The following is a 27,877-nucleotide window of genomic DNA, read 5'->3' as shown; positions in this document are numbered from 1 at the left end:
ACACATGAATTTGCAAACTTTAACCCACCTGCTGACAAGAGACTTCTCTGACAGCTGTTCATCCAGTTGGCGTGTGGTTTGTACATGCTTACAAAAGATATGAGCCTGCCAATTTGATAGATGGCCTCCTTTTTATTGTTTAGAAGTGGAAGAATACACTATTCTGGAATATGGACTCTTTTATTCCACAAAGTTGAAAGAATAGTATCAGAAATGTTCAAAGGATTCAGCATTATGCCATTATACACCTACAATTCAAAACACACATACTCCAGTAATGCAAACTGACTACAATGTTCTTAGCAAGAAAGACAAGATTTGCACCCTGGGTAATATTATATGTGACTACCTAATTAAACAACATTTTTGTTATCACTGTATGACAAACCAAAATGGAAATCAGCTCTGTATGTTGTCCAGTCAAATCTTTGTTCTGTTTTTAAGTCCCATGGCAAACAACTCAATCTGTGTATTATTATCACTATTACCAGTACAGAGGTGTTATTAATCCTTACTTTCATACAAATCTCTAACTTTTCTACAGCTAAGGTGGGGAAGGCAGGGTGATATATGGCTGAAGTGACTCAGAATATTAGAATCACTTCCTTTATTTAGGGTTCTGAGTTCTTTATTCTAAAGTAAACCTGATATTTGATAAAATCAAGTGTATTAAACAGGAGTGGTAAGCTATAGTCAATTCTGCTATGGACAGACTTACATCAACATCCTCATACTAACTCCTGTATGCCAATTTCCAAAGCTGATTTTAACAGCATGGTGTGGTACACTATAACATTAAAATCAGTTCTCCACGCTTGCTTTCTTCATAATTAAAAAAAGTTTCCTTCCTCCTGCAGTAGCTTTTCTGCTTAGTTTGTGGACAGAAACACTTTTATGTTGGTATGCAGTAAAGTGTTCCAAAACTCTTTGGAAGCTCTATGAATCACAGCAACACAGGAATTAACACATTTGATTTGTGGTGTTAGGTTTCCAGTTATTCATATTACTAGTTAAAGCCTAGATACTACAAATCTTCAGTCTTCCAATTAGTCTTTAGCTATTGAAGCAAGTTGAGAGATTTTTTTGTATGGGTAGAGTAAATTTACATGAATCAAAGTTTTTGACATTGGCCTTTTGGTTTTATTTGCTCTTTCAGACACTTACTTCAGTACAGCAATATTTAAGCATATCATTTCAAGATCCTTAATGGATTGAATTAGCTTACAATGAAAAAGAGAAAATACTTCATATATCTTGGATACTGCCATTCATCTAAACTCACAGTACCAGTATAACTTCTGATTTGAAAGTCTACATGTTCTGATCCCATGTGGGGGCTGGACAGGGGTTCCCAACCTCCTCTCTTCTCTCCCCCTCTCTTTCTTTCCCACCACATACACACACACACTTCTTCCCTCCCCCTGAAAGAGGGAAACACAAAAACTCCAGGACAGAAAATAAACAAGACAAGGCAGGCCATTTGTCCAGCAAGGACAATTAGGAAGCAGGACCCTCCAGTGTGTCACTGTAAACAATCCCTTGGGAACATCCTTTTGTTCTTCCGCTGCTTTGAGGCCCAGTCTTGCTCTGTCTTCTAAACATAACTGCTATAAATTCAGTAGGAAAAAGGGATGTTATTCTCCCAGTTGTGCTGACAATAACAACAGAGAGCAGCACAAGCTGTTCCTTGGAAGGTGTGAAGCACTGTATTCCATACTCATAAACTCAAGACACTCTAACCCACAAACTTACTTAGTGCTTCAAAAGCCTGGAATACTTGAAGTCTTAGCCATCTTCTAACATATTAAATAAAGTCTTCCCTTTTGCATTACTAATAGCTGAGCTAAGTTCTTAAATGTAGTTAAATGTTATTATTCATTACACAGAGAAATTTAACTTCTGCTACATAGAGAATCTTTATATTTATGCCTTTGAGAAGAGAATTATGTGATTTCATCAGTTATTATCCACTAGCAGTCTTCACATTCTATCTAGTGTTGCAGGTTTATTATATTGACCCCATTTCCATAGCCACTGAATTTTAACCTCTGTATTTATATTTCACAGATATTTTCTGTAATTTTGCAGTGTGAGAGCACTAAGAATCACACAGTAAACTTTGCATCTGATGATTTTCAGTGTTTCCAGCTCTAGGACTCAAGAAGAGACAACCTGAATAAAATCTCATTAAAGTGACAAAAGTGGTCAGACAGAAAATTGAGGGGGAAGAACAGGATCTTTATTATTAAAATAATGGAAATGTTTTCTTCTGAAATATGAAGCATCAGAATTTCTTCAGCTGTGATCCACAGAGCTCATGGAACAGTGTGCAGACAGGGAAATTGCTAAAATGTTGGGTGTTCCTGCGCTGTAAAGAAATAAATGGAATAAGACAGGTATTTCTTCTTAATATTGTCTTGATCATGTTGGCAATTACTCTGAAGGACTGCTAAGGCCAGGTAGAGAAAAAACTTTGTTCACATAGCTCAGTAAAACAATCCCCCCATTAAATACTGCTGTGGACAAACAGACAAATAGAAGATACAAACCAACTGTTTCTCATAATGGTTGAAGCAAGGAGAGAACAGGAAGATCCAATCTGCGAATCTGGACATTCAAGCTGTGAAGTTCTGCAAGTCTGCAGAAGCATGACTCAGTACTCAATACTGAAAATTAAAACTATGGATAAGTAAAAAGGCAGTTGTTTATCTTAAATCAATTTTAGAAATTTAGCAGTTCACACCTTGTTGGTGGTGTGTACCTGAAAATGAGTCTTCTCTCTATGTATTTGTCACTTTCTCATAGCCATCACCCATTTGCTTTCTCTTCATTGCACACCCATTCTGGGAATTCCCAATCCTTAGTCTTAATCAGGGCAGCAAGCTTGTCTAAACATTTTAAAAGCCACTTTGACCTTAAATAGCCTGTATGAAAACCTTCAAAACCATGATTCAAAATAGATAGCATCAAGAAAGGAAAGACAATACTGAACAAGAAATAATTCTAGATTCAGTATGAGAACCTGGCAGATCTGCACTGTCTGCATACAAACAGTCTGCCAAAATGCAGTGCTTGAGCAGTAGACATATCTCATTGCAGCTGATGAGGCATAGACCCAAGCCATACTCTGGTTTCATACCCAAAAATGTCCACAGGCAGCTTAGATGAAAGTATAGGGCCTCTAAACCTAGAAATGAATACTGCCCAGAAGACCCATTTCTGTGGCCTCATTTATGGGCCACTGTTGGAGAACCTGTTTTTGTGACTCTTTTACACCATGGAGATCAGCACATCTACTGTAGGCACAATTATTTAGAACAAACAAACATTGCTGACAAAACAAAACCATATTATTAACATTAATCTGCAAATAAAAAATATAAAACTTACCTGAAATGGACATATACTTACCAAAATGGATATAAAGGCATTAAGTTGTGAGCCTTTCTGAGGGTTGAAGGTGAAAGATATGGAGCCTCAGCACTGTGCCCTTGATTCACTTCCCATGTCTCCCAGCTATGATAACAAGACATGACAGACAGAGAAAGAAATAGTTTCCTTCAGCTGTAAATTTATCCAATCCAATCCATAAAAGTCTGGTATTACATTTTTGCTGGAATTTTCTTTCTGTGAAAACTCCTCTTGCATGTGTTTCTGCCTGGCGGCAGAGTTTCAGAAGGAAAGATGATGACTCACAGCAGAGTACAGTCTGCTAAAAGGTAAAAAATTTGGGTAAATACTCCCTGAAGCTGGGGGAAAAATTGAAAGTAGGTCTTCTCTATCTGCAGTGAATACCCTAGATATAATTACATCACAGAAATGGGAAGCATGATCTTTCAGTAACACTCTTATTTTCCATTGATCTTAGCAAACTCATTGCCTAGACAAGCTTAAGTTAAATATACTATACTAGATCTGTAGCAGGTTTCAGCAGAATATGTGGATCCCAGCTAGACCCAGATATTAAAGTAACACCAAACCACTTAATTAATCTGCTAAAATGATGGTACTTCTATTAATGCACAGCAACAGGACTCTAGAAATTAGAGCAATTCTACAAGTGAAAATGTTGATATCCACAGATTTCTAAATAGATTGTCACTCAGGAACCAAATTCCACCCAGGTCCAGCACTATAGTCAACCAAAACTTTCTATGGACAAGATCTAAATGACTTGAGCAACACATCCAAAAAAGCCCTTGTTGGAGACAGGACCAAGTAATTAATTACTTGCCTCAAAACTGGATTATTTTTCCTCCATGCTACAAGAAGGAGGCTGGCTCGGTGGCTCAAGGGCCCTTTGCAGTCATCAGGCTGCTTATTTATTCAGCACTGGAAGACGTGCTGTACACTGGCATGGATTCTCCACCACAATTGTGTGTATTCATTCAAGCAGAGCATGTTGGCTAATAGGAGAAGTAATTGGGATCTCAAGGTACCCTGTCTTTCTCAAGCTAAAACATTTTTAAGTGGTTGAAGGTTTTTTGAAAATAAGTCTTGTGACAACAATTCATAAACATTTAGAAAGTTTCTGAGCACAATAAAACCATAAAAACCAGTCATGCCCTTGATATACTCCCCTGCTTTATGCTGTGGGAATATAGGAATTAATAGAGGATGCCACTATTTCTGCAGCACATGTGCTGTGGTTTCCACATAGTTCTTCCAAAGAAGATTTGAGAATCTACTATTTTCTTTCATGAAATAATCATTGTCAAAAGTCTCAAGTCATTTATCTCAGTAGACTCATCTTCATCTCATCTACCCTCCCATCATTAATCTTCCACATCTTTAGACAAATTAATTTATTTTGGATACAAATTTATCACAATTTCATTGCTCATAGCAAATCTGAATATAAACCAGGCTTGCCTATCTCAATATCTTTGTCATGGTAGAAGAAGAAAGAACAAGAGAAGTTTAGAGACAAAAAAAAATACTGGAGGAAAATAGAATTAATCATGGTGTATATATTAGATCTGGTCTTTTACTTACAATAACAGATACAATCCAGAGTTCAACACCACACCTGGATCTAAATAGCCAAAAGCAATCTGGGTTGTTCTGCTATGTGACTTTAATTCAGGTTCAATATTTGTTCTGAGAATTAATCTCATTAGGATGAGTGTAGCAGTTAATTGTATCAAAAAATTGCCAAATGTTTTCAAAGGCAATAGTAAATCCTTGCTATGGGTTTTTTGGTCGATCCACAGAAGAGGAAAAATCTGAACTTGCATTCAATGGATTCTTCATGAAGAAGGATATGACACTATTTAATCATCAGTTGTATATTTTGGGTTGCCAGATTCATTTGTAACTTAAATATCATGTGTTGAGCCAGATTTTCCCCAGACAGATCTTGACACTGGCACATTCCAGTGTCTTACCTCTTCTTATGCAACTGATGAATCCTGGCTAAATTCTGTTCTTAAATTTATTCCCCCAGCAGTGTCTGAAGACTAGTCCACAACATTATGGACATTATAATGAACATAATAGATGTAAAGGAAAGTTGAATTGTATAAATTACATTGCATTTGTCTTATACAATTAGTGCTGTAAGTCACTACATTCCTGACAATTTAAATATATTTATCCCTTTCCTGAAAAGTTTGAACACAGTTTTATTCACCAGCTTCATCATGTGCACAGGTCAGCAGCAAGCCCTGTCTTCCTGTGTAGTTATGAACACAAGGATTTTTCAATGCTGAGGAACAAAAAATATTGCCATGTACTGAAAAATTGTTCCCACAAACACACACTCCCCCTGAATTTGTAATTTGAATATATGGCAAAGGAGAAAAGTGAAAAATATGAATAAAGGTGATGAGGCAATGATGACACAATAGAAGCTGGGAGAGAAAGCACAGATTTCCTGGCCACTGCTTGGTGCTCCACAGCAGAAGAGGAACTGATGTGAAGACACGACGTGCTGTTGGGCACAAAGGGAAGGTTCAAGGGGCTGACAGGAAACTTCACACTGCAGATAGTGAAGGCCTGCTGAGGTTACTTCAGGTTAAGCTGTGGGGACTGTCCACATCTCAAGAGCACAGTCTCTGTGGAGGGACCAGTCTGCAAAACTGATTCCTGAGGTGAATGAAATGGAAAGAGCAAACTGACTGCTGAGGATGTGTATGTGCCTGTTTGTACACACCACTCCTTTCTATGCCTTCTCTGCAATGCCAGCTTAGCTGTGGGAAATAGGTCTACTTTAACAGGAGTATCGTTTTTTAAAGGCACCTAGGAAATGTACTCTGTCCCCTACAGGTGCCTGTGCTAATGTCTCTGGAGATTCAAATGTGCATCTTGCATTATTTCAGTGTTTCGGTGCGACCAAAATTAAATATTGTGGAAAGCTTCATTTTGCAGGGGGAAAAAAAATAAAGTCTGAGATTTGGGCTTGTTTCAAATTGGAGTGGCTCCATATGTTAAGTTCCTGGAATTTCCTGTAGGAAATACCATTTTCCAACCAGAGGGTAAGACGAGGCTCATTGGCAGCAGAGCATGAAGGAGCCTCTGTGTCACCATCTTTGTTTTAGTTATTCTTCAGACAAATTGAAGTTTGCCAGGACTTTAAGTAAGACGACCCATTTATTTCATACAAACCACAGACTTCCAGGTGTTGTGGCTTTCAGTCATTACCAGTATTTCTATTTACAAAGGCAAGAGGCCATCTCTAGTATATTTAATCTATCTCATGTACAGCTCCACAAAATTCTCACAGATAGATCTGAAAATACTATCTTTTCTGTTTGCCATTATTCCTTAAAAGTAGAGTAGTTATTTTGCAGTTTGGTCAAACCCTAGAATTGATTCCCAGGTAAATTGAGATTATTCCAAGAATGCCAAGTAATTACAAAGGTCATTTACTAGATTCATGAGCAGTTTCTAAGGAAAATGGGGAAGTCTTTATTTTGGATTAACCTTACCCAGGCTGATGCTGATGACATGTTCCATTCTTGAGGTCCTTTGGGATGAAGGCACTGAGCAACTGGAACAATTATATGCAGTGGAAATATGTGCTTTACACATAGATTGGCAGATACTGTACTCTCATGTCTGAATATATTTCTCCATACTGGTTCAGCTCATAACTTACTATGATCATTTTTTTATTCTTTCTTGCTAGCATATGTCTGCTTTTATCTCATCCATTACTGGCACATGTATCCTCACAACATTATACCACAGCGGCCATTTTAGAATAACAGATGGGAAAGAGGATTATTTGTCTTGATATTTCATTCAGAAACCACGTTTTGTTTATATTTTGTATTGACATTAAAAAGCTTTTCAACCAATGGGGGTTTTCTTTTGAGTTATTTTCATTTTATTTTATTTTTTACTGATCCAAAAAGGCATAGCCTTTTTTTTTTTCCACTTCAAGACAGAATGATAGCACTGCCTGGGGGTTACCCATAGCAGTAAGCTAACTTCTAACACAAATCAAACACAAAGGCTGATGAAGAAGAGATGCAAAATTGGTACTGTAACATTGGAAATAAAACTTAAACAGGAGATTCAAAGGCTGCCTGCTTGATAATACAATGGGAAAAAAAAGAAAACCCTATTATGAATAAAAGCTATTGGAAATACTCAAAGCCAGGAAGAGCAAAAAAAAAAAAAAAAACCTGTCACAAACTAAAATGGATTTTTCAGATTTATCAGATACAATTTTTTTAACTTTTATACTGGAATCAAACAGGCAGACAAAGCAGGGAATAGTTTACTGTTTTGGGGAGGAATGTATAATTTAGGGTATGGGGCTTCTGACTGCATGTAGTCTGTCTATATTTGATTTGTCTCTTTTCCTTTCTTTGGAGAACTGAAAGTTTATGCTTCAGGTATGGATGACCTGATGATCAGGCAAATGCTCTTCATGGTGAGTAGAGCTGTTGTCCCTCTTCATTGAAGGTAAGACCTTCTTTGCCCTTGCCTTGTTCAGGTTTTCCCACTTTTAGCAACTCCTGTACGGTAATAAAGCAAGATTACTGTGCTTAACAAGCATCTGCAAAAAGAGGTTAATATTCCTGGAGTTTGTAGTCCTCGGTGAACAGATAAAGTAAAGTTTTGCTGCCCAAGTAATAGTATGGCTGGAATGTAGCACTGGGAGATTGATACCCCTTAGTTTAAGCAACTGACACTAATTGAAAGGGTGAAATCTGAATTGAGACGCACAAGTTTAAAGTCAATGTATTGGAGAAACCTCCGATTTGAGGGTTATATCTGCCAAATTTTCCACTTTCCATATTGGGAACGAAGTCAGAAATGTTATTAACTCTGATCTTGGGTGGTCAGTTACAGCAATTTCTTTTTGAGTTCAATCAGTTCATGAAAATACCAAGACTGACATTACTGAGAAGCACACTAAAAAATCATTGATAACTGAGATAGTTGCCATTAACAGTGAAATAATAAATTCAGTAGTAGTATCTAGAAAACCTAAAAACATCTGTGTGGACAATTTAACCCTACATCTACACATACATAGTGTTTCCCCATAAACTTATATGTAAACTAAGACTGGAAACATGCTAACCTGTACTTTACATTGCATCATTTCTTCCAAAAGAGAAATGAAATATACTTGATTTTTATCAGAACAACTGAACTAGAAAGTAAAAAAATCATAGCACCTGCATTTATAAATTATACAGGATTTTTTTCATGGAAAGTTTTCAATATTCCTGTCAAAGAGCTCTACTATCTGGAATATGTAGTGAATAAAGTTTTTTCACAAAATGTGATAAAGCAGCTAAGTAGGCTACAGTTTTGTTTTCCTGGTGATATTACTATAACAGATAAAAATTATGTCCTCTCAGCATTTTTACATTTTCCCTCATTTCTTTTGTTTAACTTTAGGTCTTTAGTGGGCATCAAAACAAACATATGTGAACCTAAGTATTTGTACTAGTAAACTTTTGAATGTTGCTATTCACCTGACATTCCAATTACTTCTAGAAAGTTTGGGTTATCTGAAAATGGTACTGTTTGATTCATCTCCTCCCCCAACCTTTTCTGATTTTCTGGATTTCCTGGTTATTCAACTGAGCACAAATTGCTGTTCATACAGATGCACTGCCATGATTTCTGATTTGCAGGCTGTCACTCCCATTAATAACCTACTAGGCTGTCATGCTGTCATTCCTTGTTGCTGCAACGATTTGTTTCAAACATAGGGGCTGATTCATGAAGAATAAAAAAAGCAGTTGTCCTGTTTTACAGGAACCTCAAAATATTTATGCAGAAAATGTGTGAAAAGCACACACACCATTTTTATCCTGAAGTATGTGATTGCTAAATACTCAACTTGTTTTCCTGTGAGAAAAGAAAAAGAATATAGACTCCACTCAATTTTTTCTATATGAAAATATAATGCCTTTAATAAAATCTTTTCCTGGTAAAATATCTGAAGTTCAGTTTCTGTGCTATGATGTGATAAATCCCCAGGATGATGCTATGGCTTAAAAACTGATATCAAAGCTGATTTTAGGGATTTTTTTTTTTCATTTCTCACCCTGTCTTTCCCGAAACTATTAATGGCAGCTGTATTAACAACAAGAAACAAAAGTATATCAGTGCTCTTCAGTGTATTCTTTTTCCTTCTTCATACAGAAGCACTTGGCCAAATTTCACTCTTGATGACACAGGTGCAGCTTCATTGCCTCTTACAGGGTTGTGCTTTTGGAAAAGACAAAACAACATGACCCATTGGACTCACTGTTCAATACCCTTCTATACAGTTGGACTGGGAACAGTCAGATAATTTTCGGGATGGGAAAAAGCCGCTGATGAATAAACCAGCACATGCATCCACACAAAGCAGAAAATGTACTGGGACTGAACCAAAACCTGCAGAGGCTTTGACCCATTGGCAGGTGTCCAGGGACTCCCCTGTCCCTGGGGGCTGCAGGCAGACAGCTCTTTGACAGGTGATGCTGGTGACTGAGGGGGAGCGGGGCAGGTCTCCTCCACTGTGCCTTCTCCCCCGAGCACTTCCCAGCACATCATGGGCATCACGCTGGGATGTCTGTCTCAGTGGCAGTGGGGCTGGCCAGCCAACCCCCTCTTGAAGCACCTTGTCCCGGCATTTCCCATTCAGCTCACATAACCACAGCGTTTCAAGGAGATGGAGCTGCCAGGAGCTGAGCTCCTGCACTTTTTCTCCTGCCAAGGCCCGACAGTTGGCATATCTCCCAAAGAAACAGGCAGAAGAAGGTTTCTGAAGAAGGAAAAGAAATAGGAGAACAACACAGGATGCTGATGTAAATCAAAACTGGGAAAGAAGATTAATGTGGAGGCTGTTTGGATCTCAGCTGCAGTTCTGGCTCCTGGTTTCCCATTTTCCCCCTGTCATCCTTGAGTTGCTTTTCTGCACCCCAGACCTGCACAGTTCGAGCTGTGCAAAAGTTTCTGCTCCCCTCCTGTTCCTCTCCTCACTCCTCTCACAACGCAGCCTGCTCCTAGTGCTGCCTACATGTCTGCTAATGAGTGAACTACTCTAAAACAACTATGTAAAATACTGAAATCATTCGGCCCACTTTGTACCTCATAATTTAAACCAATATTTTAAAGAGGTAGTCTCCCAGTTACTGCATTATTATCTTCCATAAGGCTTATTACGCATTAACCCACTTGACAATTTGTCCCTGCCAAACAGTATCAACAGCCACTCCCAAACCTGTCAATGCCATAGTATTTTCTAAATTGATGCTTAATTAATGAAGTATGATTGCAACAGGTTCTCTCTCTCTCCTTTTTTAATTTGATCTCCATGGCATTATAGGAACCTAAAGATTCCACTAGGCATATATTCCTACTGTTTCCTTGTTAGAGGGAATGTATATTCATTTCAGACTTGTGGAGGCAATTACAGTAGCCACCAGTTGCCTACAGCAGCTAATCAAAGTGATAACCTGCAAGTTCCAACTCCCCATGAGACAGCCCACTTGCCTCCAGCTGATGAATGCCAAAAGAGCAGCATGGGCCTACCAGTAATGACACCATCATCTAAGGCAAGTTTTTAACTAACCCATGGTTTTATAAAGACTCTATTAATGTCTCATAAAAAGACATCTAGATAAAACCCTCTAATAAGAATTTTTTTAAGGGAAATACCAGTGCTGATGTAAATGTCCATTCTAAAATACTAAACTGGTATTTGCTCCTTGTAACCTTTGCACTTCTCATGCTCTGAAGTGATGAAGCCTTCCCTGAACATTTTCAAGCATGTGACTAACCTCCAACTGATCTGCTGTCATGTCCTTGCCCATGTCCAGCCACACACTCAGGCACATGTTTTGTCTTAAACAAATGCACACTTCCACCAATTTCAAAAGGGGCTTAAATTTAAATGTATAGAAGCATCATAGGAAAGTGGGCTATAATGCTGCTGGAAAGTAGTATTCTGGATTTTTAATTTAGGCATTAATTGGTATTGCCTACAACTGCAATAAACAAAACAAATTTTAGAAGTAGAAGAATTTATAAATAGCTTGCAATTAATTGCTAGCAGAAGGGATTCACCGCATTGGTATGAAACATTTAGATTCTTCTGCATGACCAGCCCCTTGTTTTTGCTGGAATTTTATTATTTGCAACATAGGCATACTTGGCAACAATATGACCCTGTCCACAATCTGCCACTCTATTAGTGAGAAAAGCAGCATTAAAGATACAAACTATATTTTTGCTTTATTCCATCAGCATATGTCAGAGTGTTCAGTGTATCGAAATTTAAAGCAAAGAGAATTAAAAGATTTTAAGACTGTTCTGTACTTGTTTCAAAGTAACAGGCTTTTTAACCAAACAAAATGATAATTTTGTGGTCCCATTAATATTCTTTAAAAAAGAACAAATGAAAAAGAAGCCACAGAACCTCCTTCCCCCTGAAATAATAAAGCTCCCCAAATGAAGAAATTCTCTGTGGCTCTGCTGTTACTTTACTCGTGTTCTTAAATAGGGGATTTCTCTTTAAGGCTTCTGGCCAGGTTTTGACATTGAATTTCGGGATATTCTAATTAGCTGTGGTCCCAAAGGAAGCATTCCTGGCTTCTTCACTGCATAGTTGGAGTCCTGAAGGACTCCAGGCTGCAGGCTGCAAAGCGAGCGGGTTAGGTTCGTACATTTCCTACTCATGTCGCTATCATTGTCCAGGGAATGGACTTCTGCTCTACTATTTCCTAGTCTTATTAAAATGTTTGTGAGCTTTTAATGGCTGCAGTTTACAGTTTTTAGGACTGTCACCACCTGCAGTGGTCATTTCGTACTTTGAAAGACACACATCATCATGGTATCATTATTACTTGCTTGCACTAGCACTCAAAGGACCTGAACAAAGTCAGCCCAGAACTTGGAGATCTCCATCTTAAAGGAACAGGTAATGATCACATTGGCAGCTCTGACTATGCACAGCTTGAAGATCACACCAACTCAGGCACAAAAGCATCACCAATCTTTTTCTCCATAATAAATGTGAGGACAAATAATTCATCTTAATTTGAAAAATCAAGAATAAAAAATCTTCCAGCACTTTTCTCTCTGGACAGGACTAAGACAGCAGGTACTCATCCAGGGCCAGCCTGCACGCTCAGCTCTTCTCCAGTCCCAGGGAGGCAAAACCAGTGGTGAGGGGATAAGCAAAAAGCTCAGGCTCTACATCCAGGTCATGAGCTCATCCTCCACGTAGAGGTGTCCATACAAGATTTTGGACTTCAGCAAAGCTTTTCATACTCTTTCTCACAGTATTCTTCTGGACAAAATGTCCAGCACGTAGTTGGATAAATGCATCATGTGATGGGTAAGCAATCAGCTCACAAATCAGGCACAAAGGGTTACAGTGAATGGGGTTACGTCAGAATGGTGATCTTACACTAGTGGGGCTCCACAGGGCTCAATCCTCTGCCCTGTGCTCTTCAATACCTTCATTAATGACTCAGACTCATGACTGAAGTAATACTAAGTAAGTTTGCCAATGACACAAAACTGGGAGTAACCACAAGCTCCCTTGAGAACAAAGAGACCTAGACAAATAGAGGACCGGATAATCACCAGCCATATGACATTCAGCAAGGCCAAGTACTGGATTCTGCACCTGTGACTGGGAAACCCTGGACTGGGGAATGACAGAATGGAGAGCAGCACTGTGGAAAGGGATCTGTGGGTCCTGGTTGATGGCAAATTGAATTTGAGCAGTGCCCTGGCAGCCAGGAGGGCAAAGCCTGCCCTGGAATGCATCAGTCAGACCATCACCAGCCAGGCAAGGGAGGGCATTGTCCTGCTCTGCTCTGCTCTGCTCTGCTCTGCACTGGGCCAGCCTCACGTCCTGGGGGCAGTTTTGGGTGCCACAAAATAAAAAATATATTAAACTATTAGAAAGCATCCAAAGGAGGGCCATGAGAATTTTGAAAGTTCCTGAGGGGAAGCTGAATGAAGAGCAGCTGAGATCACCCGGTTTGTTCAGTCTGAAGAAGAGACGGAAGGGAGAACTCATTTAGACAATGCTTTCAGCTACATGGTGTGGTTCTTGGGGTGTCCTGCACAAGAACAGGAGTTGGACTTAATGATCCTGATAGGTCCCTTCCAACTCATAATCTATGAAGATTGCCTGGCACCAGAACTGCTCTGCTTGCTGAAACACTCATGAAGAGGCCCTGTTTGAGACATAAGCAGTATATAACTGATACTGTAATGCTGGACATTGCACTCACTTAAGAGATTACTGGGAATACTGAACAGAAACCATATATGTTGGTTGAAATGAAATTACAAACCCTTTAATTAATAGACAGCAGACTTACAGGAACAAATATGTATTACACATGTATGCAGCTTTTCACCAATTGCCCCTGGTACAACAGCCATTTCTGAAGCCCAGACACTCTTTGATTGTCTTACTCTCATGAGTTAGAACTTGTTTTGTGGGGTTATGATGGGCCTAGATTTGAGTTCCTGTTTAGTGAGAGAGGCATCTTGTCAATGAAGCCCATTTGATGGGATGATATGACAAGGCTTTAGTTGTCTTTTCATTTCATTAGGAGCTGTGCTTATATATCCTGAGGCTTACCACAGTTCTTGTCTCCAAATTTCTCTCTTTTCAACCTCAGGTTTTTTTCTTTTTCTCCAGTTTCCACCAGTTTTGAATACAATTACAACACAGTGGGAAAAATCATACAGAAATAGGCTGTTTTTTACTCAGAAGTCCTGCTTTATTTTCACAGAGTAGTCAGCAGGAAGGATTTTCTGATGCTTTTGAAAGCAAAATCACATTTCTAAAACTTTTCATCCTCTCAGAACAGTGTGCTGTAGCTTCGAGGACAACCTGGCTAGTTTGGGAAGAGAATCTTAGAATTGCCCAGAAAGAGGGACATTTCAGTGCAGATCTTAACATTTCGGTTTTTGCATTTCAAACTTCAGCAAAACAAACATAAACAAAGACTCAGAACCGCAAACTTCAAAATGCTTTGATTTGCCTTTTGAGGTATTGGTTAGCTGAATTCTACCTGCAGGAACAAACTCACTTATAAACATTTTGCATGAAAAGTAAGAATGTTGTAGCTTCAGAGTTGTGAGACAAATCTGAAGACAATTTAGAAGCAAGAGAAGCAGAATTTGCCCTGTATAATCTCTCTTAGAAATAATGATGCCAAGGAATGTCTTTCCTTGGAGACAGAAATACCTTTTGCAAACTGCATTCATTTGATCTGAGACACTGAGACAATAGCTAAAATAGTTCTCACATTTATAGTTCTGCAGACAGTTTCCAGAAACAAGTTAAGATTTTCTCACTTAGAAAAGTATGCAATAAAATAATGACCCTCTGTATTTCAGATATCTATTGAAATGGGGTGGTGTTCTTAAGATTTAATTTCATTTTCCTCCAATAGCACAGGGAGATGACACCCAACAGATTATACTAGCTGTCAGCCTTACACAACCATATCTGTAGACTTCAGACAATTATCTGTAATCAATAGCTCTAGCATCATGGTGATAAAATTATAGTACTTACATATAATTACACTTACATTCAAATATAACCAGTTCCATTCAGAGCATATGCCAATGGAGTAAATCATGGTAAGTCTGTAATTCTCAAAAGAGAGAAGGGAAGGTCAGATCCATGTTTTCCACGAAATTTAGTTCAGAATGAACTTTCCTTTTCAGTTAACCTTCTAATGATCTTTTATCTTTTATATGTTAAAAGCAACTTTTCTGGGTAAAGCCTTTGCAGAAGTAACCTTGCTAATGCTACACATATAACTCTTTATTTTTCTACTATATAAATTTCTTACTATTATATACATATGAATGAGCATAACATAATTTATCACATGCTGATTCTGTTACTTTAAGTCAGAAATTAGTGGACACTCTTGAATTCACAATTGCTTGTAAATCCACCAAGATGAATTTTTCATGTCAGTACAAAAATAAGCCCTTATTATATCTTTCATTTTGTGCTCTCTCCATTCAGTTTCAATACTAGCTCTGTGCTCCTTTTCTGTTCTCCTTCTATTCTTTCATTTCCTGGTCATCTATTAATTCTGTGTTTCTCCTTTATTTCTTTCTCCTTCTATTTCTTTTGATTCTTAGCATTGATCTTGGAGATAGAATTCTTTGCTGATAAAGTGCATTTGTTTAAAAAGACTTCTGCTCTATAACTTCACTCCCCCACTTCCAATATAAAGACACTTTAATACCTTGGCTGTGTTACAGACCCTGATTTCAGTAGTTACAGAACTTTTTCCTATATAATAAAATCCTGAGTCCTAGTCACTCTGCTGTTAGGAAAGGCGGAAAAGAAAACCCTTAAAAAAATCCTAATATACAGCTCTCTGGACTTTCCCACAGGTCACCACTCCTGCTTAGGTACATTAAAAACCAGATCTGTGCAAGCAGCTACAAGTAGGAAATGTGGAATGACTGACAGGATCAGTCCTTCTTCCTTTATTATTTACATGTGCAGGTTGCTGCTAAGAGTTTCTCCTCTTCCTTGAAGAAGTACCTTTCTCAAAAAGTACAGTGTTTATGGTGAAAGTTACAGTTTCCCTTACAAAGACTAGTGTTTAATCATACCATTATACAGAGAAATACATAGTTTTTCCTAGCCAGCACTACCTGCAGCTGAGAAGATTAAAGCTGTGAACATTGGTGGGGAAGCTGTTTTGGGTATGCCTATGAAGAATTCCAGTCTGTTGTTCCTAGTGTCATTTCTGAGACAATTTTGAACCAGGTGCCTCAGTCCTGCCAGCAGAACAAAGGCTTCTCTCCTTCTCCCATGACCTTTGCAACCCACAGAGGACTTGGTGCTGCAAATGTGGTCACACAGGCAGGACACAGGACAGCAGAGGGTGCAGGCAGACTCCTGCGGGTCCCATGGGCTTAGAGAGAGGATGCCCATGTCCTGGAGAGTGCAAGAACAGGACATGGAGAGACAGCTCACCTGTGGCATGCTTCCAAAAGCTCTTTTTGCAAATTGTCCTGATCCTCACTGAGACAGCCGACCCTGACCTGACCCAGGAGTAAGAGTCACTGCCGTTATTCCTATTTCAGATTTCAGGTGGTTGACATCAAATCTGCAGTGCTTCCCAAAGCTGCAGCACTGAGCTACTATCAAAGTGAGTTTAGGCACTTAAAGCCTACAAAATTAATATTTTGGACAAAGATTTCCTTTTGGAAAGATGGGTCATATCCTAAAAGCCAAGGATACTCAAAAGATGATCAATGCCTCTTAGAATATGGCCTATAACCCCTCAGGTTCTAGCTTAAGAAATAATGTGCCGTCAGACAAAAAACTAGAGCTGTCAGAACCTGAAAAATATGATTTATGAGAGATTTTTAATTTTCTTTTTTCTTTACTATTTTTTTTCACTAACTAGAGGTAAACCAATGCAATCACACCATAATTATAGCTTTGATCAGTTCTCTGCTGAAGACAAAAATGGTTCTATATAGGTCACTTTCTGATATCTAAGAGTGTCAAAACAGATTTATATGACAATAATATCAATCTAAAATCATCTATGGCATGCACACACAAAAAACTGCAACTATTTCAGGTATTGTCACTAATCACTTATTACATATTTCCTTATAAATTGTTCATAAATTATGTTTATTGTCTTATAATTAGTTGTACTAACAGTGTCTAATAGCAATAAGGTCATTAAATATGTAAACAATAAATGATAGCAATATTAATGCCACTAAGTAGCAATGCTTGACAGCATCATGCATATTCAGTCAGCCTATGACTATATTTCTTTGCACTTTGACAGCCAGACATGGAATAGTGCCAGTCACTGGTTTAATGAACATCAAGATGAGTGCAGAAGTTGAGAAGTTAGCAGTTAGTTAGCAGTTAGATAAAAGAAAAAAAGAAAAGCTAACAAAATAAGTGTGTCCTAATGCTTTCATTATTAATATGTGGACTTTTTGGATCCTGTTATTTACCACATCTCTGTTCTACATCCCCTTTTCCTGGACAAACAGGAATACTTAGCTTCCTTAAGCTGTATCACCCAAACTGGTGGACTTAGCTCGTTTGTTATGAGAGCTGGAATTATATCTTTGACCTCTAAATTGCATAAGGATAAATCAAAGACAAAAAATTGAAAAGTAAGCATATTGGATGTTTTAATACCTTTTTTCCCCCACCCAAAGTTCCTTTGGAGACGGTCAGATGGGGTTGTTTTTCTAACAGGCTACACTCTGTAAAGATTTGCTATCTGCTGAATTTTTCTGGCACTACTGGAGAGGCCAGGTAAACACTGAAGGAAAACAAGTTATTTGCAAACCAATGGAAACCTTGTCAAAGCTTTGCATTAGGTGTAATGTTGACTTTACCTCTTCAAGTAGAGAGGGTACATAAAGATGCCTTTATATGTACAGATTGATATGAAGTGTTTCATTTTCCTTGTCTCTCCATCTTAGATTAGAAATCTGTTCTAAAATGAAAATGGAAACTATTTGTCAAAAAATGGACATCACCTTTTTACCACAACTAGGATGGCACATTGACAGGGACTATGCACTCCTTAACATTTGGGATGTGATTCTGAAATACACTGACTCTTTTAAAGCTGTCTTGACTTCTCCATTTTTTCTAGAACTAAAGAGAAAACCCATGAGATTTTCTTTTTCCAGATTTTTCTTCTCATGTGTCACAAATTAATGAGTATTGTCCATTCAGCCCTCATTTCTTGCAGAATTGGAAGTCCTGCCCTATTATAGATCAGCTCTTCCATAAAAATTAGCCCCACATGGATTGCTCTGAATGCCACCACCATGGCAGGTACTAAGAGGGCTTTTGGTCACTTAATAATTAAAGTTTCCAAGAATTAGAGTACCTTGGGAGCTTTTAGGTAAAATCCATCAACATATAATGCAAAAGCAAAAAATAAGCACACTTTAGCTGCTCTCCACCCAGACTACTTGTGGCACTTTGCTGGACACAGCTAAACTCCATTCAGCAGCATTAACTGCATCTCAAAAAATCTTTGATGCCATTCTGGTCTGTTTAACAAGAAGGCGTGTATATCCATTCTTGTCTGTGATGACAGTAACAATGCCATATCTCATGGGTTCAGCTAAGATTGTCTTCAGCTGTGTTACTATCCTGGGAAAAATAGTGTATGCTCCTTGGTCCTACAATGGAGAAATATCCACACAGTATAAAAGCTGCTACTCCAGGCCTGCCCCCTACACTGCCAGAAGAGGGTTATTGCTGTCATACCCAGACCATGTAATTTGAAATACACCATGATAAGATGACTGATGATCCCAGTGGACAGCAAACTGACCATGAGCCAGTAATGATCCCTGCAGCAAAGAAGGCCAATAGCATCCCAGAATGCAGTACAAGGAGTGCTGCCAGCAGCTCAAAAACGGTTAAGCTTCCCCTCTGCTCAGTTCTGGAGAGACACACTGGATTTCTTTGTCTAGCTCTAGGATTCCTAGATCAAGTGAGACATGGATACCCAATGGACAGGAGTGAAAAAGACAGAGTCAGACTGTTACGGGTGGTGCCCAGTGAGAGGACAAAAGGCAATGGGCATAAATTTAAATATTGGGAACTCAATGTGAATACAAGAAAACACTTCTGTACTGTGAGGATGGCAAAACTTTCACAGAGTTTGTGTGAACAGGTAGTGGAGTATCCATTCTTTAAGATATTCAAAGCCCTGCTGGACTTGGTCCTGGGCAACTTGTGTTTGAGGTCCATACTTGAACAAAGGGGTTAGGCAAGATAAGAGAAGAAGTCCCTTCCCACCCAACAGTTCTGTGATTCTGTAGAGACCCTGAGACTGAAGAAGAAATTAAATCTGAGGTTATATCTGGCCCAAGTATGTTAACTACTAGGCATAATACATGAAGTAAATAGTTGTACTGCTGAAAAAGCAAATTTCACAGAATAAGCTGGCTTGGAAGAGACTCACAAGGAGTCCGATGCCTGGGCCTCCACAGAACAGACTAAAGAGTCACACCACATCCCTGAGAGTATTGTTCAAATGCTTTTTGAACTCTGGCAGGCTGGTGCTGTGACCTGCTTCAGTACCCAGACACACTCTGGGTAAGGAATCATTTTCTAACCCAAACTAAAGCTTCCTTGACACAGCTTCAGGCCATTCCCTCTGGTTACTGGTCACCACAGACACAAGATCAGTGCCTGCCCCTCTTCTTCCCATCATGAGAAAGTTGTAATGCAATGAGGTCTTCCTTCAGTCTCCTCTCCCTTCAGTCCTCCTGTCCTCCTCTGGTCCTCCAGGCTGAACAGACCAGGTAACCTCAGCTGCTCCTCATACAGCTTCCCCCTCAAGGCCCTTCACCATATTCATAGCCCTCCTTTGGACACTCTCTAATAGTTTAATATTTTATATTGTGGCACCCAAAACTGCCCCCAGCACTCAAGGTGAGGCTGTCCCAGCTCAGAGCAGAACAGGACAATCCCCTCCTTTGCCCGGCTGGTGATGCTGTGCCTGATGCCCCCCAGGACAGGCTTTGCCCTCCTGGCTGCCAGGGCACTGGTCAAATTCAACTTGCCATCAGCCAGGACCCCCAGGTCCCTTTCCCCAGTGCTGCTTTCCAGCATCTAGGTCCCCAGTCTGTGCATACATCCAGGATTGACCCATCCAAGGGGCAGAATGTGGCACTTTCCCTTGTTTAACTTCATATGGTTGGTATATACATACAGGCTGAAGAGGAAACACTTCCCAGCAGTCCATGCCTTATTGGATTTTTTGCATTTCCTAACTTTCTTCCTACATTGCTTATCTTTCCTGTACACCATGGCTACTATTGTGGATCCCATTCTGAGGTCTCAGTCCTCTCAACTTATTGTTGGAGGAAATCTCCATGCCCGTCTCAATGCTATGGATCCTCTAGGGAGCTGGACCTCAGAATTGTAGAATTTCATTCTGGAAATTGTTCAGTTTGCTATAAAATATCCACATGCATCTAGTAATTTTGCTCCTTCAGAACATATGAACATAACAGTAAATCCTGACAATGCAAAATCCAGCTACTGCTTGGAGGACAAGCTAAGACTTCCACAACAGATACTTTATATTTTCTCATCATTCATCTGTTCTTGGCAGCTAGAACTGACCTATGCATCAGAAATACTCCACATGATAATGAGTAGCACTACCAAGTGGCAGGCACACCTGAGCTAGCCAAGGTTATGGATTAAGCTTCAAATATTTGGACTTGATTTTTTCTGCTGATAGAAGACATCTTGAAATCAATTTTTCAAAAAATAATACAATTACAACATAATTGCTCAAAAAAATACCTAGAAACACTGCAACTGAAATGGTTTGGGAACGTGTCTCTTCTTCTCAATGAGGTATATCAAAGTGCTACAATGCAGGTGAGAACAATTCTCAGATTCAATCCAAATATACCAAATCCATTCTGAAGACTTGACTCTTGAATGGCTTAAATAAAATTAACTCATCCTTTATCTCTTCCTTAAGATTGGCTGTTCACATATTTAGTTAAGAGCGCTTCCTAGCTACAACTTATTTAACAAATACTGATTATTACCCTATCTCAGGACCTGTTTGCTCCTCTTGAGCATGCTTATGTTACAACAGGCGAGCTCCAAGATCCACTCCAACCATTCTTTGTTCCTGAACTATAAACTTTGGTGGGGTGTAGGGACAGTTTTAGCTTTCCAGGCAGGGTGACTTCATTTCTTTTAGATTAAATTTTTCAAGCACATTCTCTTTGTCTTCCTGTTCCAGGATAATTTTCTGTGTGGAACACTTGAAACAATATTTATTCTCTTCCTTTATCTAACTTTGCTATTTCATCGTTTTGTCCTTTTTTTTTTTTTTTTTTTTGATAGCAGGCACTCATCTCTTTTAGGCCTCTCTGCTTGTCAGATTCTCAATGCAGAGCCCTCCTCCATTCTCTCACTAGAAATATGAAGTTAGATGTTTAACATACGGAACTTTGAAAGTGCTGGGCACCCTCTAACAGACAGTGATAGATCTTCCCTGGTTTCTACTGGAGTTGAATTTCCTTGGCACCTTCTATCGTGCCTGTATATTTAGGGCTCTTTAATTTTGGAGCGCAGCCTTCACTACCTTTCAACACTTCTGTTTCTGAGGACTGTCTTTCATGCAGTTCCCATTGCTCTCTTTCAGTCTGCTTAAAATGCTATCTTTAGCTGTCTTCAATTTTATAAGACTCCAATTTTGTTTGGAAAACTAAATCAGACTTTAGCAGTAAAGCTATACATGAGCACACATTCATGCACTTGATATTCCAGGCAGCAACTGAAATGCAACTCAGTTTCTCAGTCATGATTGCTTCCAGCTAACTGGGGTTAAAACAGAGTCCTGTGAGTAGGAAGCAGAGATTCTTCCTTATAGAGCACCAAAATCCCAATATTTCTGATTAAAAAAACCCAGCTACCTTGCTTGCTTTTTCATCCCACATTCCTGGCTTGAAAGCCCTAATGTTCTGATCTTGAATTCCATGCTCAATTCTAGAATAGTATCAGGATGAGAGGAGGGCCATGGAAATAAGCTTCTTCCTTACAGCTGATGAATAGAGGGCATAATTAAGAACTCTAGGCCAAAGCCTCAACCAAGAAAATTCACAATTATCTACTTCACCTGAAAATCTGGCTCACAACACAGAATTGCTGTTGTTAACATCATAAATCACTCCCAACCAAGACAGAAAAGCTGTATTCTGTGCTTACTTCCTCATGGGTACTTCTTTGAATTTTCATTGATTTGCACACCTATCCCTCGGCAGATGGAGATGACCATTTCCTGAAAGAAAGCAAACATTAATTTTAGTAGAGAGACTGCTTGATTTCTTAAAGCAGATCAGAGCTGGGATGATTCTGGGTATCTGACTGATGTTCAGATGCTTACAATCCCTGATGAATCTATAGCTAACTCTATGTGATAGAAATATCTCACATTATTCTTGTGTTTGCCAGCTTGCAGTGTCATTCCAGATGGCAAACACAAAAATAGCATGAAAAAATTCTTTCTGAAATTCAGGCTCTAAAAGGATTTTGTTAACCCTACAACAGATTTTCCAAGATGTTCAAACTGTACATTCTTTATTGACAATAAAACATCCCAACTGGAATATCTTGTAAAACCATTGCTACAGTAAATTTCAGGCCATTACTAATTTCATTACTGCCTACTAACTAAAAGTATATTTATTTATTCATTACTCCTCTTGAAAATCTACCTCTGTTCCATTTTATTCTTTGCTTGATGCTACTTTCATTAGAGTAGGAGTATCTTCAGAGCAATAGAATTATAAAGGTCTCAGTTGTTAGCATGAAAGTGGGACTGCTTAAATTTGATTACTGTGTTTAATGAAGTGTCACATTTATTTACAAGATGACATGATGAATCACATTACAGTTATTATAAATCAGCTTATAAGAATGGACAAATGGTTCAATAAAGCAATGGATTTACAAATTTGAGATGAACACATTCAGGTTCCTTGTCATATTTCCCTTTAAAACAAATGGCAGTGCGCTATTTACTTTATCCCAGGAGCTAAATTGGCAATTTGTTTGAAAAAGAGAGAAGAGAGGGTTCACATCACATTTTGCATTATACTTTCTGTCTCACTGACCAAAAACGTCAGATCATTCACATGGACAAATCCAGTTCACCTCAACATGTTTGTTAACCTTAGAGCCATACATATGTGCTGTTTTCTTCCTCTTCCAATGCACTTTTGTCCTATTCCTTGCTAAAGATGCTTCCCACACCCATACCAGATACAGTATCTCCTGAATAAATTGCTTGGCCTGTCTCCTTCATTTGCCTGTATGCTGGACCTTTTACTGGAGCTCAGATTAGTTCCAAATCCTATGATTAACATAAAATTTTATCTGCTTGCCTTTTGACACTTTCAAGACCTTGCCTGGTTTAGCAACACTGACAAAAATCAAAAAGTAAAGAAGCATCTATCCAGCAACCCCTCCTTGGCCTTGGAGCCTTCATTAAAAAGGTCTTAGTTCACTTCCATATGAAGGAAATTGGCTCCTCTCTCTCTGCCTGACTTGCAAAGAAATTTGTTTGAAACATTTTTTTTTTTTCAGCACATTTCTGTTTATTTGTGTTTGCCCTGCAGAAATGCTAATGCAGGATCATTGCATTAAACAGGCCTGATAACGTCTGAGTGCACTCACATATGTGTAGGCTGAAAAGCAGCCACGTCCTGGCAAGGAGGGGGGCTCAGGAAGATGTGTGTGTTTTGGGGAGTGCGTGCACAGTGAGCGGGGGAGGCTTCCGAGTGAGTGAGCTCAGGTTTTTGTGCCACATCTGCATTTTGCTCAGCTTGAGTGACAGGTGTACATGGATGCCACATCGGCTGCCAATATGCTATGAGACCATGGTAACAATCGCTCATCTCTGGGGAGCTATGCTGCCTCGTTCTTCACTATCAGACATGAAAGAAATAATTTCAGGTGCCAGAAAAGGAACTGTGATAAAAGAAAACATTTCGGCTTTCGTGGCGCTGGAGTTTGCCCCGAGGCAACAGCTTTGATAAAAAAAAGTGTCTCTTTCTTTACATTCACAATTAATCCATGATTATCTACAAGCAATCCTTTGGCCTATTGGATACTGTCAGAAAAAGTTGGTTTTCTTTTTTTTAATTCCTTGTACACTTCACCTCTGTTTTTTCCTGCTACATGTACCTATTGTATCATGCAAATCTTCAAACCCTGCTCAAGCTAGAGACAGCTTGCCACCCCCACTTTGGGAACTTTGTGGATATCAGACATATCTGTGTAGAATAGCTATTGTTAGCTGAAGTATTAGCATATAATGTTTCTTCAGTTGTACATTTCAGAAAGATATGAAAGAGGGCTATTATAACACCGGGAAAGTTGAACCAAGCCTTCTTTTCTGCAGTGTTCTGCGTCATCAGCCAAAATAAAGTTTGGATATATTTTTAAGAGCAAAACAATTCGGAAGACAGTATTATCTCTGTCTGCATGAGTTCACTTTCACTTGATATTAGTTGGATTCTAGCACTTTTAGCATCCATCTGTTATCCACAAGACTATGCTTCACTCTGGAGTTCAGGTCCTAGGGGCCAAGGGACATGAGAGGTCACAATGTAAAGCAAATAGCACCAGGATTTTGACCCAGGCAGCCTCACTCTTCTTTTGGGCCTTCATGAGCCAAACAGCCTCCTCCACAAAATCTTCACTGCCCAACACAGGAGTGAAAACAAAGGAAGACTGAAAGATCTTTGTGAAAAATAACCATTGTTTTAGAGACAATGCTTAACCTGGCATAACCATCACTAATAATGAGGTTAAGGTTTCTCTTCTCATTCATCTCAGTCAGTCATGGTTGACTTCTTGAACCACTTCCAGCCTTCAGATTTCACACCAGTGGCTCTTAGATTGCAACAAGGTGTAACTCCTTCATGTTACTTATTTTGTGTCTTTCTAAGGGGTACAATGACATAGCTTTCATACAGCACATCAGATTTGGCAAAAACTATCCACCTACAGGGTCTAGTAATTAAGTAGTTTGAACATGGAAATGGAACAAAATGCCAGAGAAATTACTGAACTCATCAGCTACCATGGATGTAGAAACTCTGTTACTCCTTCCTATTTTTCCCATTGAGATATATCTGTCCATATAGATGGATGTCTCTTTTTGTTTATAGCTTTATCTCTTCCTTTCTTTCCTTTTTTTTCCCTGCATCAGCATGCATCATTGTCCTCCCCATGAACAGTCTCATGGTGCTGTCTCCTGACTAAACCAACCAGCAATATTTTCAGTGATGGGCTGATTATTGGAAAGGAAGATAAACAGTGTGAAGGATAATAATAAACAGATTGGAGAGATGAAAACTTATCAAGCATGCTATTGCAAAGTTATGTACTCATTGCTCTCTTGCTCTAACAAGCAGCTGCATAGAGCTAGGTAGATTTTCTTCTCAAACAAAGCTAAAGGCAGAAAAACAAAGCAAGTCTTCTGTGTGTATGTTGGTACGTGTTTTGGGGGAAAAAAATCAGGACACTGTGAGCAAACTGGCTCTGCAACGGATCGACAAGGGTTTATTATTCTGAGCAGCACTCAATCAAATGTGGCCCCTATGAACAGAGAGTAATGTTGGCGAATCATCCTGGGGGCTTTTTTTCTGTGTGTGAGTGGTATCCATCTGTCAGCTGTCAGTGCCAGTGAGAGATATACAGAGCTGTCACTTCTTGTCAGCCAGCATTTGTGAGGCCTTTTGCAGCTGCTACACAACACATACTGTCCTTATTGAAGGCCAGCAAGGAGTCTTGGAGAAGATTCTGCCGGGCAGGGTGAAAAGGGGAAGAGAGATGTCAGGACCACTCTAGGAGAACAGCCTTGACCCATCAGAAATTTTTAACTTCCCTCTCAAAATCCTTTTTTTCCCCTGAATATTAATGACAATAAAAGGCATATGGAGAGCTGAGGTAGTGGCACAACTATATGCTCTGTATTCTGAGATTCAAGGCAAGTCTTGCACTTCCTTTGGTACCTCTGGAACCTGTAATATTAAACATGGTGAGATGTGGGTGGTGATGCATTCCAAAGAGTCCAGTGGTGTATCCTGAATGAAATGAGAGAGGGCACAGCCATTCCTCCAAAGAAAAAAAAAATCTCAATCACTTCCAAGTTATACACACACACACACACACACACACACATACACATAAGATAGATGTGTGTGTGTGAAAAACTTAGATGCTTATCCACACTTTTTAGAAGTGTTGGAACTGTGCTGGGCTTGTGCTGAATTTAAGGCAAAACCAAAATTCAGGTTCCAAGGCACTGAAATCTTGCCAACTGTTTTCTGAAAATGCTGGCTCCAAATGTTGAAAATCTCATGAGATCAGCTGTTCTTCTGAGTTTTCCTTCACCATGGGTTGTATTAGAACCAGCTCCAGCAAATAAGAGGCCTTTTGGGTTTGTGATTTGCTGCAGATTTGTAGCATTGATAAGGGCAAAAAGTTTTGCATCCAGCCTGTTTTTTCTCACATATTATTAATCACAGATGGAATTGAAATACTGTTTTTAAGTAAAGGCTCCTGATTTTAGAGCAGTATTATAAATGTGTAGGTATGCCAAATTGATTTGCATAATTTAAAAAGGATAACTGGCTAAATCTATAGAAAACCTTTTGGTTTGGTTTATATGTTTACAGCTGCCTTTGCAACAAAGCTAAACTACCATGGCAAAAGTGCAAGGCAGCAGGGTTAGGAGAAATTAATGTAAATGGAGCTGGGAAGTGCTAAATTCTACTCTGCTTTTCCATCCAAGTTGCCTCAAGCTAGCCATGTCAATTCTCTACCTGTTTCCTGTTTGGTCATAACATTTCATTACCACTCTCTCAAGAGCATCAAGTTGATGGATATTTCAACCAATCTTTGAACTTTCAGAGATCTCTACAGGTACAAATCTCTCCTTAGTATATCATGAAAGGAAGTTGTGTGATTCTGGTTGTGGGTTCATAATGCAAAGCTAGAAACTTAGCTCTAGTTGTGCACCAATAATTTTGCAAGGGGAGAAGATCAAGTGATATTTACAATTCTGAGAGTTCAGTGCAGTTTGGACATTAATAAGTCATTATTAAACATAAGATCTCATACCAGATAATTTTCTTTTAGAAGTTGTTTTGCTCTTATGATGAGACTTTGTCAAGAAATAAAGAAATTCAGAATTAAAAGATGCAATCAAGACTACTGTAGCACTTAAGTCCTGTTCAATTGCTACAGGTTTGTACACACCATATAAACCAAACAATATAATAACAATAATAATATTAATATAATAATTATATAATAATATATAATTTAAACTATTTTACGTGTTTCTGCTACATTACATGTAAATGAAATTTTAAATCCTGTAGAATACTAAAGTATAGTCAGACAGGATAATTGTATTCATATTTTTACTAGGGTGACTGGTTTTCTCAGGCAGACTGCTATTGTTAAGCCCAAGTAGCAAGTACTTCACTGATTTGTTTTGTGCCTGTAGAATTACTTTTTATTTAAAGGATGCAAAAAAGATTTATAATTTAGCTTAGGGTTGCTTGAAAGACTGCTTTGTTTGGTTACCAGTTTCAAACACATATGGTATAACTCATATTGCTGCAAGTAAAACAAGGCTGACTGTTGAATGAGCATAACACTGTAATAGCAGAATGTCTGCATTTAGCCCTTTTAACTCAGATCTGCTTGCAAGCCAAAATCAAATGGGAAACAATTAGTGCCTGTCAGAAAATGATTTCCTCCTTCCCCCTGAGAAAATACAAAAGTGCAAAAGAAAAAAAGAAGAAATTCTCAGATGAAAACTATTAATTTTATTGTGGAGATGCTTTT

At 38.8% G+C, this 27,877-nt stretch overlaps 1 long non-coding RNA gene across 9 annotated transcripts in view; it reads right to left on the bottom strand.

The window, feature by feature from the left end:
• Window positions 1-2,217: 2,217 nt before the first annotated feature.
• LOC110470892 (uncharacterized) overlaps window positions 2,218-27,877 on the bottom strand; it is a 206,537-nt gene continuing 180,877 nt past the window's right edge. For 4 of the 9 annotated variants that reach the window (XR_014952827.1, XR_014952825.1, XR_014952822.1 and 1 more), the window contains 5 exons: window positions 22,217-22,289; window positions 15,027-15,092; window positions 3,412-3,516; window positions 2,550-2,666; window positions 2,218-2,368 (listed from right to left, as the gene is read on the bottom strand). This is a non-coding gene — a long non-coding RNA (uncharacterized LOC110470892). The remainder of the gene's footprint in view (window positions 2,369-2,549; window positions 2,667-3,411; window positions 3,517-15,026; window positions 15,093-22,216; window positions 22,290-27,877) is intronic. The other 5 variants (XR_014952824.1, XR_014952830.1, XR_014952823.1 and 2 more) reach the window with 3 other exon arrangements.

Source organism: Lonchura striata, chromosome 2 (assembly GCF_050655825.1).
Source record: "Lonchura striata isolate lonStrDom1 chromosome 2, ASM5065582v1, whole genome shotgun sequence".
Classification (NCBI taxonomy): Eukaryota; Metazoa; Chordata; class Aves; order Passeriformes; family Estrildidae; genus Lonchura; species Lonchura striata.
Note: the sequence above shows the minus strand (reverse complement) of the source record. Positions and strands in the feature narration are given on the sequence as shown.